Below are 14,421 nucleotides of genomic sequence, written 5' to 3' on the forward strand. Positions count from 1 at the left end.
GGGAAGGTTGCTGGGAAGCACCATGGTGGAAGAGCGTGGCTTAGTGGAAAGAGCATGGGATTGGGAGTCAGAGGTTGTGGGTTCTTATCCCAACTCTGCCACTTATCAGCTATGTGACTTTGGCCAAGTCACTTAACTTCTCTATACCTCAGTTACCTCATCTGTAAAATGGGGATTAAGGCTGTGAGCCCCACCTGGGACAACCTGACTACCTTGTATCTACCCGAGCGCTTAGAACAGTGCTTGACACATAGTAAGTGCTTAGCAAATGCCATCATTATTATTATCATTATTAAGTGCGGTTATTTTGGTAGTCATCATTTTCTCCATCATAATCTCAAGGAATTCCCTTCTTCCACAGCTTCTTTTGCTGCAACCAAGTTTCTTATCACTATCAAAAAAATCTACTAAAGCCTACTTATTCATTATTTTTCATAAACAAGTGAAACACAATCCCATTCCTCTAGAAACATATAATATAAGCCTAACAGCATAAACCTGCATTCAATTTTCGAGAAATAAAGTCTCCCCATATCCAATACTTTTTGTATGTGCAATTTTGAAGTCTTTCAGAGCTGGTTCTTTTGTCTTTTGATCAAAACCACCTTTTTGGCATCACAAATTAAGCCAAAATTGCAATTTCAATTTTCATTAATCCCTTTTACCAGGGTACACCATTTCATGTTTCCAGAACCCAAGAATGATGAATTTTCCAGTTAAATGACTTGAAAGAATAAATGACTTATGCTGTTTGGAAGAAAAAACAAAACAGAAAAACTGTTAGGAAAACTTCCCGAACTCTGGTTGACATCTTAGGTATCAACAAGAAGTTTGAAAACTTTTAAACTTTGCAAACTTTCAAAAAATGCAAAAGGATGTTCTAACCATTCAATTTTCTAGGATTCCAGAAAAAAAAGCAAACATTTCAAATGGATATGGTGGATTCAATTTGAAATGTGTTTGGAAAATGACAATGACAACCACTGAGTTCAGTAGATTAGGAAGATTTAGGTCAGAATGTACCTCTTCTGGGGTACTTAATGGGTCACATAATACTTTTAGAAGAGAACATTACATACCTTGCAAACTACATATTAGAATAAAATCATAAGACTCCATCTAGAAATAGTATAAGTACAAATAAATTTGCCATATTGGTCAATAATAATAATAACTGTGGTATCTTAAATGCTTAATATGTGCCAGGCACTGTACTAAGCTTTGGGGCGGATACAAGCAAATCAAGTTGGACACAGTCCCTGTCCCACATGGAGCTCACAGTCTCAATCCCCATTTTACAGATGAGGCAAGTGAAGCACAGAGAAGTGACTTGCCCAAGGTCACACAGCAGACAAGTGGCAGAGCTGGGATTAGAACCCAGGTTCTTCTGACTCCCAAATCTGTGCTCTATCCACTGGGCCATGCTGCTTTTGATCTATAGGTCTACTCCTATAGGGCAGGGATCCATCGGGTCCCCCAGGCACGTCATACACAATCAATGCTTGATGCTCTCGTACCAACACTTCTTAATGCATCTCACAGAAGGCACCGAGGCTCCAAATGTCTCTACTGACATTCTCCTAAGCTAAAATAGTATATCTCAAGAAACAAAGGGGGAAGCAGAGTGGAAGAATTCAGGGCTCCTAATTCTGGAAAACTCAACTTAAGGGTTTGCTTTAACTACGTACATACATATAGCATTGGACCCATAACCAAATACACTAATAATCAATCAACCAGTGATATTTATTGAGCACTTACTGTGTGCACAGCACTGTACTAAGCACTTGGGAGAGTACAATACAATCGAGATGGTAGATACATTTCCAAAGCAGCATGGCTCAGTGGAAAGACCCTGGGCTGGGGAGTCAGAGGTCACGGGTTCAAATCCCCGCTCCGCACTTGTCAGCTGTGTGACTTTGGGTAGGTCACTTAACTTCTCTGTGCCTCAGTTACCTCATCTGTAAAATGGGGATTGAGACTGTGAGCTCACGTGGGACAACCTGATTACCTTGTATCTACCCCAGCACTTAGAACAGTGCTTTGCACACAGTAAGTGCTTCACAAATGCCATCATCATCATCATCAAGTTTACAATCTAGACTAGTAATGTTGATGCAATTCACAATTCCGAAATTTGGTGTACAAACCAAAACCGGTGGGATGCACTGGTGAGAGGGTATAAAGTAGAGAAGACTTAGAGGAATGATTGGGGCTGATCTGGGGAATGTATGCTAGAAACATGGAGTTAATGACCTAAAGATCTATCTAGAAAAGATATTTATGGAATCCCAAAAGCTGGAATTCCCACACCTGAGTAACAGGTTCACTTTGAACTAGACCTTTCTGGACCCTAAACTCTATGAACAGGTCTACCAACTCTACTGTACTGTTCTCCTTCATATGCTTAATGCAGTGCTTGGTACACAGTAAGTGCTCAGTAAATATCACTGATTAAGCAAAAATATCTTTCTAGGACTGCTCAATAAAGCACTTAATCAGGATTAGGAAGGAGTCTTAAATGTCAGGTAAAAATGAAAAAGCTGCAAAACTAAGGGATGTAATAAAAGGGGGAGATCATTCTCTGATTGGTTGAATAAATTCACCAAAAGTAGTGAAGGTCAACTTTTGGATAGGATAAAAGAAAATGTTTTCTAGAGCAACTAGTTCTATAACTTCAAAGGAGAGATAATATGCTGACAATGCTGAGTAGAGGTCAGGATATGGTGCAGGATGTATATGTTCATTTGGCCTTCACAAAACAACAAAACTTTACAATGTTGTTGAAGAGGGAAGGCCAAACAACAAAAATAAAGTTCACTGAGAACAAATTTTCCAAAAAAGAATGTTAAAATGTGATCCTTAGGGGAAAAAAACTGATGGGATTAACTACAAAAATTAAATAGCCTAAAACAAGGTTGGAGTTTATTTTAAAATACCCTGAAAGGCCAGACAAAACTGTAATCAAACAACAGCAACACAAAGAAACTCAGTAAAACCCTGCTTGGTTAATTGGCAAAGTAGAGAAGGGCTTTTAGGGAAAATGACCATTTTCTTTAAAGTGGAAAGATCCTCTAGATTGTAAACTCAGTGTGAGTAGGAAATGTCTCTAACAACTCTTGTATTATTCTCTCCCAAACACTTAGTACACGGCTCTGCACATAATAAGCCCTCAATAAATAGGACTGATTGATTGACTGATTGATTGAAGGAGAAAAAGTCCATAAAGAACATCAGGTGAGTCGTAAAGAAATCAAGTTGGCTGAAAAGGAATATAAGCTATACCTTACAAGATTTACCAAAGACAATAAAAAAGTTTTTTTCAAGCAGATGAAAAGCAAGATGATAATTATGGAATCAGTGGGACTGCTTGTTGTGAAAGCCTTGAAAAGCAAAGGTTGACTAAGTGGTTAGAATGCTCGAAGATTTAGAAAAGCTTATGAAAAAGAGAATCATGATGATATGTTAGACATCCCCATCTATGAGAGAGAGATATCAAAAATAGGCGACTTGGTAATATCCTCTCTCTAGAGTGTGATACCTATTATAGTTCAAAACTATGCAGTGAAGGGCCATCTGTGTAAGAGGACATACAAAGGTTGCCTATTGAACCTGACAAGACAAAGCACGGTTTAGTTTAAAACAATGTAAACATATGAGTTACAATCTGAGTTTGAAAAGGGTAATGGTATACAGAAGTGTGACCAGTATTTCAACAGTGAATGGATAAGAATGGAGAATGAACCCATTTTTTAAAAGTGGTATTTGTTAAGTACTTCCTACATGCCAGGAAGTGTATTAAATGCTGGGGTAGATACAAGCTAGTCAGGTTAGACACAGTCCAAGTCCACACAGGACTCACATTCTTAATTCCCATTTTACAGATGAGGGAACTGAGGCACAGAGAAGTTAAGTGACTTGTCCAAGGTCACATAGCAGACTAGGGGTGAATAATGGTGGATGCAACCATGTGAAACATAGAGTTTTAGAGGAAAGACAGACAAAAAGTAAAACCCCAGGATATGGAGATTGTCTCTCTGGAACAGAGTCTGCCTCATTAAGCAGTTTTCATTTCTTGTTTCTTTACACATAAATAATTTCTGAAAATTGCCAACTAGCTGGGTGGTTTCTCTAACAGTATTTTTTTATCATTTGATGGAACAATAAGACTAGTATTGTCAAAAGACAGTTGGCAGACTTTCCTCCCACTGAATATGGGCTGGGAATGATTCATACAGATTTTTAAAAATTGTATGTTTCAATTCTGATGGGAGAATGGGGAAGGAAACTGAAGAAAAAGTTTTAGGTTTCCCTATCCTCATCTGTCATTGATGAAAGGGTTCAGTCCTCACTCAAAGGACTGAAACATAGAAAGACATGGTTTCTGACAAGGAAGTAACAAAAAATTGAAGGAAATAATGTAATAAAGACAAAGTGGGGAGGGCAATATATTGAACCTGGAAAAAGATATATTAGGGAAATGACATATAAAATGGAGTTTGAAGGACATTGAGAAATGAAGGTGATGAGAAAATGACCAATCAATCAATCATGTGAGTGCTTATTGTGCACCAAGCACTTTACTCAGTTCTTGGGAGAGTGCAATTGATTCCTGCCCTCAAGAAGCTTAAAATCGAGCAGTAGGCAAAGACTTTGCATAAATTATAGGTAGGGAAAACAACTGAGTGTAAGGATTTGTAAATACGGAACAGTGCTTGGCACATAAGAAGCACTTAAAAAATAACATCGTTATTATTACTATGGAGGTTTGGGGATGGAGTGGGTGCTGAGACTGAAAAATTGTAAGAAGTTGATAGTTTGCCTAAAATAATTAAAGTTTTGGGTGTGGATCAGGGTATGTCTTATGATTGAGGTGGAAGTAGAGAAAGAGTCAAGTGATAGCCGGATGCCCAACAGTAAGATCCTTCTGGAAACAGTGAGAAGAGGGTACAAAAATACCAGAATCAAACAACAATATCTTTGATGCCCTAATGTGTGCAGAGCACCATACTAAGCATTTGAAAGAGTATAATAAGTATAAGAGTATAATGCTATTGATGCCTGTTTATTCTATTGATGCCTGTCTACTTGTTTTGTTTTGTTGTCTATCTCATTCCTTCAAGACTGTGAGCCTGTTGTTGGGTAGGGATTGTCTCTATTTGTTGGAGAAGCAGCGTGGCTCAGTGGAAAGAGCACCAGCTTGGGAGTCAGAGGTCATGGGTTCAAATCCCGGCTCAGCTGCTTGTCAGCTGTGTGACTTCGGGCAAGTCACTTAACTTCTCTGTGCCTCTGTTAGCTCATCTGTAAAAGGGGGATTGAGACTGTGAGCCCCATGTGGGACAACCTGATCACCTTGTATCCTCTCCAGCGCTTAGAACAGTGCTTTGCACATAGTAAGCGCTTAACAAATGCCATTATTATTATTTGGTGCCAAATTGTATTTTCCAAGTGATTAGAACAGTGCTCTGCACACAGTAAGTGCTCGATAAATATGATCGAATGAATGAATAATAGAATTTGTTTACTGCTCTCCCTGCTCTCAAGGAATTTACAATCAGGTGAGAGACACTAAAATAAATAACCGAAAGGAAGAGGTAATCAATCAATATTTACGGAGGCTTTCTTTGTGCAGAATACCATACTGCACACTTTGAAGAGTACAGTACAGCAGAGTCTTGTCTTATGCTGTCAAATCGTCTCTGGCCCTTAGCAACTTCATGGACACATCTCTCCCAGATACCCACCTCCATCTGCAATCATTCTGGTAGTGGTTCCACAGTTTTCTTGGTAAAAATAAAGGAGTGTTTTACCATTGCTTTCTTCCTCGCAGTCAACCCGAGTCTCTCATTGCCACTCCTGCCCTGCACAGGTAAGTTTGACTTGTAGCAGATTGCCTTCCACTCGCTAGCCACTGCTCAAGCAAGAAATGGAAAGGGTAGTCCTCTAGTTCACTCTCCCTCCCTTAGATGGAATTTTGAGAGGGGAAAACAGAGTATGTAGACACGTTTACCTGACCACAGGAGCTTACAATTTAGAAGGTTTGTGTATATATATATATATACACACACATATATATCTATATATATCTATAAATAGATATATCCTCTCCTCTCTGCCTCTCTTTAAAATCTATCTATATATATGTGTGTGTGTGTGTGTATGGGTTGTTCATAAAAGATATTAGGGAATTATAAGCACTTCAATGCTTCAGTGGCTCAGAGGTGCTAAAATGACAATTGAGAGGCTATAAATGGGGCAGAGAATTAGAAGTTAATTTGGGAAGGCATCCTGGAGTTGATGGCTAGCAAATAGGACAGGTTTGAATGTTGCTTTTGTTTTTCAAAACAAAGTCATGATTTAGGAAGTGGAGTACTAGGAATCAATGCATTTTGAATAAAAACGTCATGGGGAGAGGGATGCAGAGAGAAAGAAACAGGCCTGATGAAAGAATGATCAAAGATCTTTAATTATGGAATCAAAGGGCTATGGGGAAAGGGAAAATGACAGGAAAATGCCGCCCCACAGCACTTGCGTATATATGTATACATATATATATACATATATATCTATAATTCTATCTAAATGAATGCATATTTACTTGTTTTGATGTATATATGCCTATAGGTCTGTTTATATTGATGCTATTGATGCCTGTTTGCTCGTTTTGATGTGTCTCCCCCCTTCTAGACTGTGAGCTCATTGTGGGCAGGGATTGTTTCTCTTTGTTGCTGAATTGTACTTTCCAAGCACTTAGAACGGTGCTCTGCACACAGTAAGTGCTCAATAAATGACTGAATGGAATATGGAGAAGATGGATACTTGCAAAACAATCAATCAGTGGTACTAAGTGCTTGGGAGAGTACAATACAACAGAGCTGGTAGACACATTCCCTGCTCACAAGGAACTGACAGTCTGTCTAGAGATGGGAGGAAAACATTAATATAAATACTTTACACAGGCATAGAGAAAAGCCTGTTATATTTAAAACATTCTTCAAAAATCTTCCACTTATCTAGTCAATGCAAAACAAAAAACTTCAAGGAAAAATGGGTATGAAAATACTTAGAAGTTTTTCAAAGAAAGTTGCTCTAGACTCTAATAATAATGTTGGTATTTGTTAAGCGCTTACTATGTGCAGAGCACTGTTCTAAGCACTGGGGTAGGTACAGGGTAATGAGGTTGTCCCACTTGAGGCTCACAGTTAATCCCCATTTTACAGATGAGGTAACTGAGGCACAGAGTAGTTAAATGACTTGCCCACAGTCACACAGCTGCGAGTGGCAGAGCCGGGATTCGAACCAATGACCTCTCACTCCCAAGCCCAGGCTCTTTCCACTGAGCCACGACTGCAAGCTTGCTGTCGGCAGGGAATGTCTACCAATTCTGTTGTACTGAACTCTCCGAAGTGTGTACTATGGTGTTCTGCCCACAGTAAGCACTCAATAAATATCACTCATTGACTTTATTGATTCTTATAGATGCATGATAGCATTGTGTGTAGGCGACAGTAGTATCATACTTTGCCATCGATGAGAAGTACTGTATTTTTGTTCTGAACTTCACATGAGGGGGAAAAATAGATATTTTCAGATAAAATGTTATAGCGGAAAGCAAGAATAGAGTTTTGCAGAAGATTATTTTACAGTTTAATGTTCATAGCACTGGGAATTAAGAATCATTAATTAAACTGAAGGAGATGTCAGGCCCTAAATAACAATAGCAAACTGCCTAATGACTTTTCATTAGATAATGACAACAGTAATGTCTCTTTTCTTCTCTGCAGTCTAATATATCCTCCTGCCTTCAACACATTTCTTTTTGGATGTACCACAAACACCTCAAACTTAACATGTCCAAAACAGAGCAACTCCTCATCTTTCCACCCAAACCCTGACCCCTCTTGACTTTTTTAATGACATTTGTTAAGCATTTACAATATGTCAGGCCCTGTACTACTGTAAACAGCGTCACCATCCTCCTTGTCGCACAAGCATTATTGTCATAAGTATATCCTATCGTATATCATATAATAATAATAATATTAGTATTTGTTAAGCGCTTACTATGTGCAGAGCACTGTTCTAAGCGCTGGGGTAGACACATGGGAATCAGGTTGTCCCACGTGAGGCTCACAGTTTACAGATTTTTTATTTTACATTTTACAGATGAGGTAACTGAGGCACAGAGAAGTGAAGTGACTTGCCCACAGTCACACAGCTGACAAGTGGCAGAGCCGGGAGTTGAACTTGTGACCTCTGACTCCGAAGCCCAGGCTCTTTCCACTGAGCCACGCTGCTTCCCATAAGCGTGGGATATCATATCATATATATCAGATATCATAAGCATATCCTCATATAAACATTATTCTTGGCATCATCCTGAACTCATCTCCCTCATTCAACCCACATATTGAATCTGTCACCAAATCATTTTGATTCTACCTTCACAACATTCTATAATCTGTCTTTTCCTCTCCTCCAAACCACTACCATATTGATCCAAGCACTTATCTTAGCCCACCTTCATTACTGCATCGGCCTCCTTGCTGTCCTCCCTACCTCCTGTCTCTCCCCACTCCAGTTCCTACTTCACTCTGCTATCTAGATCATTTTTCTATAAACTCATTCAAGTCCATGTTTCCCCTCTCCTTGAGAACCTTCAGTGGTTGCCCATCCACCTCTGCACCAAAGAGGAACTCCTTACAGTTGGCTTTAAAGCACTCAAGCACCTTGCCCCCTCCTAGCTTACCTCACTGATTTGCTACTATGATGCTGTGCTTTCACTTTGCTCCTCTAGCACCAAACTTCTCACTGTACCTCGATCTCAATAATCTCACCAACAACTCCTCACCCACATCCTGCCTCTGGCCTGGAACTCCCCCGCAACCTTCTAATGTGAAAGACATTCATTCTCTACACTTTCAAAGCCTCGTTGAAGGCACATCTCCCCCAAAATGCCTTCCACGACTAAAACCTTCATTTCCCTCTATTCCCTCACCCTTCTGTGATAACCTTGCACTTGGATTTGTCCCCTTTATTTACCCCATCCTCAGGCCTACTTTAACTTCTTTGACTTTCTTTGCTTTTACATTTAGGTCACGTGTAACATGTATGCACATATATATCAGCCTCTTGGGACACTGTGACTCTTGTTTTGAATCTTTCCATATTATGACATTAATGATTATCTCAGTGTATTTGCATTTACTCAGTGTCTCTGAGGTGAAGAAAACTGAACTAGGTTCTTGGGAGAGTATAGAACAATAAATGTAAAGAAAAAAAAGAGGCCCTCCAGCACCAATGCTGCACCTGAAATTATGATAGGTATTCAGCATTTTTCTCTCTCATCTATAAAATGGAAATTCAATCCTTCGCCCTCCTACTTAGCCTGTGAGCCCCATTAGGAACAGGGACTGAGTCCAACCTGATTGGTTTGTGCTTACTCCAGGGCTTAGAACAGTTCTTGCCACTTAATACGCACTTTACAAGTACCATAATTATTTCCATAATTATTCTATTCATAATTAATTTTAATGTCTGTCTGTCCCTCTAGACTGTAAGATTCATTCATTCATTCAAACATATTTATTGAGCACTTCCTGTGTGCAGAGCACTGTACTAAGCGCTTGGAAAGTACAAGTCAGCAACAGAGACAATCCCTAACCAACAACGGGCTCACCCTTGTGGACAGGGAACCTATCAACTCTGTTATATTGTACTCTCCCAAGCTCTTAGTACAGTGCTCTGCACAGAGTAAGCACTCACTAAATACAATTGATTGATTTATTCATTGATCTGTCCCCTCGCTCACATCGTTCCTCCGGCTTAATATCCTCTCTCTTACCAAATCCAACAGAACACACTTGTCTCCTATTCAGAGTCTTCCTGAAAGCTTTCCTCCTCTAATATGTCTTCCCAGTACTTATTTCTACCTATCCTCTGTAGTTATCGTGGCTCAGTGAAAAGAGCCCGGGCTTGGGAGTCAGAGGTCATGGGTTCGAATCCCGGCTCTGCCACTTGTCAGCTGTGTGACTCTGGGCAAGTCACTTCACTTCTCTGTGCCTCAGTTACCTCATCTGTAAAATGGGTATTAACTGTGAACCTCAAGTGGGACAACCTGATTACCCTGTATCTACCCCAGTGCTTAGAACAGTGCTCTGCACATAGTAAGCGCTAAACAAATACCAACATTATTATATATATATTGGTATAACATTCCCAAAATTTTAGACTGTCACATCACCTGCTGGAGCACTTGTTATTTAAACTAACTGGGAAAGGTAAGGTAGAGAGAGAGATGCATATTCAGAGCAGTGCATACCTCCTCTCTGGATACAGATAAAATGATTAGCTAAGAAATAAAATAAAAATGTCTATAAACTCAGATCTAACAACAATCATTATTGCTTTTTATATGGAATGAAAACAGGAATAATTTATTTTGTGATTTTCTTTCCTAATTAGAGACCACTATATTGCATGTTTTAAGTGTAAGGTTTATTTTCTATATAACTCTCAGACATAAAGTTCTTGACTTCATATTATCTGAGAGATGATAACAATGAGAAATTGAACCATTAATCTTCAAGAGAAATCACATAAAATGAAATCCACTGAACTGCTTCATACAATGAAACACATCGTTACTGCATTTTTTGTTCAGTGAAAAAAAAAAAAGATGTGCATCACTCCAGAGAGAACAAATCACCAAAAATGCAATCAAGTCAAAAGATCTAAAATTCAGTTGTTGAAAGTTGGCTCATCGAGTCTGTGCCCGATCTCATAGCTTCCATTGACTGTAGGATTTAGCACAAAGCAGGTCCTTAATAGGTACCAAACTCATCCTTATCTACCCATTATCTAGAGAAGCAGCGTGGTTCAGTGGAAAGAGCCTGGGCTTTGGAGTCAGAAGTCGTGAGTTCGAATCCCAGCTCTGCCACTTGTCAGCTGTGTGACGGTGGGCAAGTCACTTCACTTCTCTGTGCCTCAGTTACCTTATCTGTAAAATGGGGATTAAGACTATGAGCCTCATGTGGGACAACCTGATTCTCCTGTGTCTACCTCAGCGCTTAGAACAGTGCTCTGCACATAGTAAGCGCTTAACAAATACCAACATTATTATTATTATTACCCTCAAGCCAATCATCAAATGCCCCACCTATCAAGCTGGAAGTCATTTGGTCAGAAAACACCTTTGAATAAGTGTGGTGACCAGGAAGACTAGCATTGCCGAAGACTCCAGGCCACCTGGGTCTCATAACTCACTACAAAATAATGCTGGAGGTGTCCTACATGTATCCCCTCGTGAGCAATTTCTGCCCAGGTGAACATTAGCCAGTCAGATGGAGTTCTCCAATCAATCAGTCAAGGGTATTTATTGAGAAGGGCATTTTGCATAGCATTGTTCTAAGCTCTAAGAGATGCTCCCTGCCCACAAGGAGCTTACAACCTGACAGTGAGGCAGATGTTTATACAAATGTAGTACAGACATGTACATAAATGCTGTGGGTGGGGTGAATATCAAGGGTTTTAAGGGTATAGATCCAAGTGTGTGGATAATGCAGAAGAGGGAGAGTAGGAGAAAAGAGGGTTTAATTGGAGAAGGCCTCATGAGGGGATATGATTTTAATAAGACTTTGAAGATGGGGAGGGTGGTGGTTTACCATATATGGAGGGAGAGGGAGTTCCAGCCGGAAGGAGGAAGTGGGCCTGCTATCAGTGATGAGATAAAAGAGATGAAGACACAGTGAGCAAGTTGGAAATATAGGAGTGAAGTGTGCAAGCAGGGCTGTGGTAGGAAACCAGTGAGGTAAAGTAGCAGGGTGCAAGGTGATTGAGTACTTTAAAGCACACGGGAAGGAGTTTCTGTTGTTGTAGAGGTGGATATTCATTCATTCAATAGTATTTATTGAGCGCTTACTATGTGCAGAGCACTGTACTAAGCGCTTGGAATGAACAAGTCGGCAACAGATAGAGACAGTCTCTGCCGTTTGACGGGCTTACAGTCTAATCGGGGGAAACGGACAGACGAGAACGATGGCAATAAATAGAGTCAAGGGGAAGAACATCTCGTAAAAACAATGGCAACTAAATAGAATCGAGGCGATGTACAATTCATTAACAAAATAAATAGGGTAATGGAAATATATACAGTTGAGCGGACGAGTACAGTGCTGAGGGGATGGGAAGGGAGAGGGGGAGGAGCAGAGGGAAAAGGGGAAAAGAGGGTTTAGCTGCGGAGAGGAGAAGGGGGGGTGGTAGAGGGAGTAGAGGGAGAAGGGGAGCTCAGTCTGGGAAGGCCTCTTGGAGGAGGTGAGTTTTAAGTAGGGTTTTGAAGAGGGGAAGAGAATGAGTTTGGCGGAGGTGAGGAGGGAGGGCGTTCCGGGACCGTGCGAGGACGTGGCCCGGGGGTCGACGGCGGGATAGGCGAGACCGAGGGACGGTGAGGAGGTGGGCGGCGGAGGAGCGGAGCGTGCGGGGTGGGCGGTGGAAAGAGAGAAGGGAGGAGAGGTAGGAAGGGGCAAGGTGATGGAGAGCCTTGAAGCCTAGAGTGAGGAGTTTTTGTTTGGAGCGGAGGTCGATAGGCAACCACTGGAGTTGTTTAAGAAGGGGAGTGACATGCCCAGATCGTTTCTGCGGGAAGATGAGCCGGGCAGCGCAGTGAAGAATAGACCGGAGCGGGGCGAGAGAGGAGGAAAGGAGGTCAGAGAGAAGGCTGACACAGTAGTCTAGCCGGGATATAACGAGAAGCCGGGATAGGCAACCACTGGAGGTCCTTGAGGAATGGAAAGAAGTGCCCAGTGCACTAAACATTTTTTAAAAATCATGCAGAGTGGAGTATGGACAAGAGTGTGAAAAGACAAGAGTTAGGGAGGTCAGGAAGGAATGTGATATAGTAGTCAAGGCACAGGGATAGGATAAGTACTTGGCTCAGCTAGGTAGAAGTTCGGATGAAGAAGTATCACTAATGGACTTAATGATACTGTGAAGGTTGAACCAATAGGATTTCATCACAGTTGTATATGTGAGTTGAATGAGAGAGATGAGTCAAGGATAACGCCAAGGTTATGAGCTTGTGATATAGGCAGAAGTAGTGCGGCCTAACTGAGAGAGCCTGGGTTGAGAGTTACAAGGATCAGGGTTCTAATCCTGGCTCCGCCACTTGTCTGCTCTGTGACCTTGGGCAAGTCATTCAACTTCGCTGTGCCTCAGTTTCCTCACGTAAAATGGGGATTAAGCCTGTGAGCCAATCTAGCACACTTCCCCCTTTAAAACTCTACTGAAAGCCCACCTCCTTCAGGAGGCCTTCCCAGACTAAGCCCCCTTTGCCTCTACTCCCTCTCCCCTCCCCATTGCCCCAACCCATTCTTTTTGCTCTACCCCCACCTCCAGGCCCACAGCACTTGTGTATATATATGTATATATGTATATATATATGTGTGTGTGTACATATTTATAACTATAATTCTATTTGTTTTTATTAATGATGTGTATATATCTATAATTCTATTTATAATGATGCTATTGATTTCTGTTTACTTGTTTTGATGTCTCTCTCCCTCCTTCTAGACTGTGAGCCTGTTGTAGGCAGGGATTGTCTCTGTACGTTGCTGAACTGTACTTCCCAAGCACTTAGTACAATGTTCTGTACACAATAAGTGCTAAATGAATACAACTGAATGAATGAATGAATGTGGGACAAGGACTCTGTCCAACCTGATTAGCTTGTCTCTCTCCCCGTGCTTAGTAGAGTGCCTGGCACATAGTAAGCGCTTAACCAATACCATGAAAAAGGGAGGATGGTGGTGTTAACTACAGTGAAGGGACAATCAGGAGAAGGTAGATGAGTGGGAAGATGAAGAGTTTTGTTTTGAACATGTTAAATTTGAGATGTCAGTGAGTCATCCAAGTAGAAATGTTCTGGATACAAACAGGGGAGATTTCAGAGAGCTCATGCTTGATGGTTTCAATGTTAACAATGAAGTACATGACCAGGACATTAAAGAGATGGGAGAGCAGAGGGACAGGTGGTTTCAGCAGGGAGTTAAACGTCTGCAACAGCTGGCATGGGCAATGGCTATGGGAGTCGATAAGGATGGAGAAAAATTAATGTCACGTGGAGGAGAGGACAAAATTAAAGCAGTTGAGGATAAACTTCATATGGATGAGGTCAACCAGGTGTTTGGATTTCTGCCAGCAGCACTTGGCTGCTGAAGCACAGGAGCGGAGGAAGCCTACTGTGGAGGTGATCCAAGGTTGCGGGTTAGTTGTATGAGATCAGTGAAGAGATAGGGGAGGGAGGGAGTTGAGTTCAGTGGAGTTCACTCCCACTTAAGCAGTGTCTTTGTTTCGTGATTTTTAAACAGTGCAATGATTTTCATCTGTTGTTTTCTATTCCCTAAGGTTCCAACCAATGTTAGT

At 41.0% G+C, this 14,421-nt stretch overlaps 1 protein-coding gene across 1 annotated transcript in view; it reads right to left on the reverse strand.

Moving 5' to 3' along the window:
• The window catches only part of PDE7B (phosphodiesterase 7B), a 471,343-nt gene that overhangs the window by 426,758 nt on the left and 30,164 nt on the right, over window positions 1-14,421 (reverse strand). The gene's annotated exons all lie outside the window — the stretch shown is intronic.

This window comes from Ornithorhynchus anatinus, chromosome 2 (assembly GCF_004115215.2).
Source record: "Ornithorhynchus anatinus isolate Pmale09 chromosome 2, mOrnAna1.pri.v4, whole genome shotgun sequence".
NCBI classification, from domain to species: Eukaryota; Metazoa; Chordata; class Mammalia; order Monotremata; family Ornithorhynchidae; genus Ornithorhynchus; species Ornithorhynchus anatinus.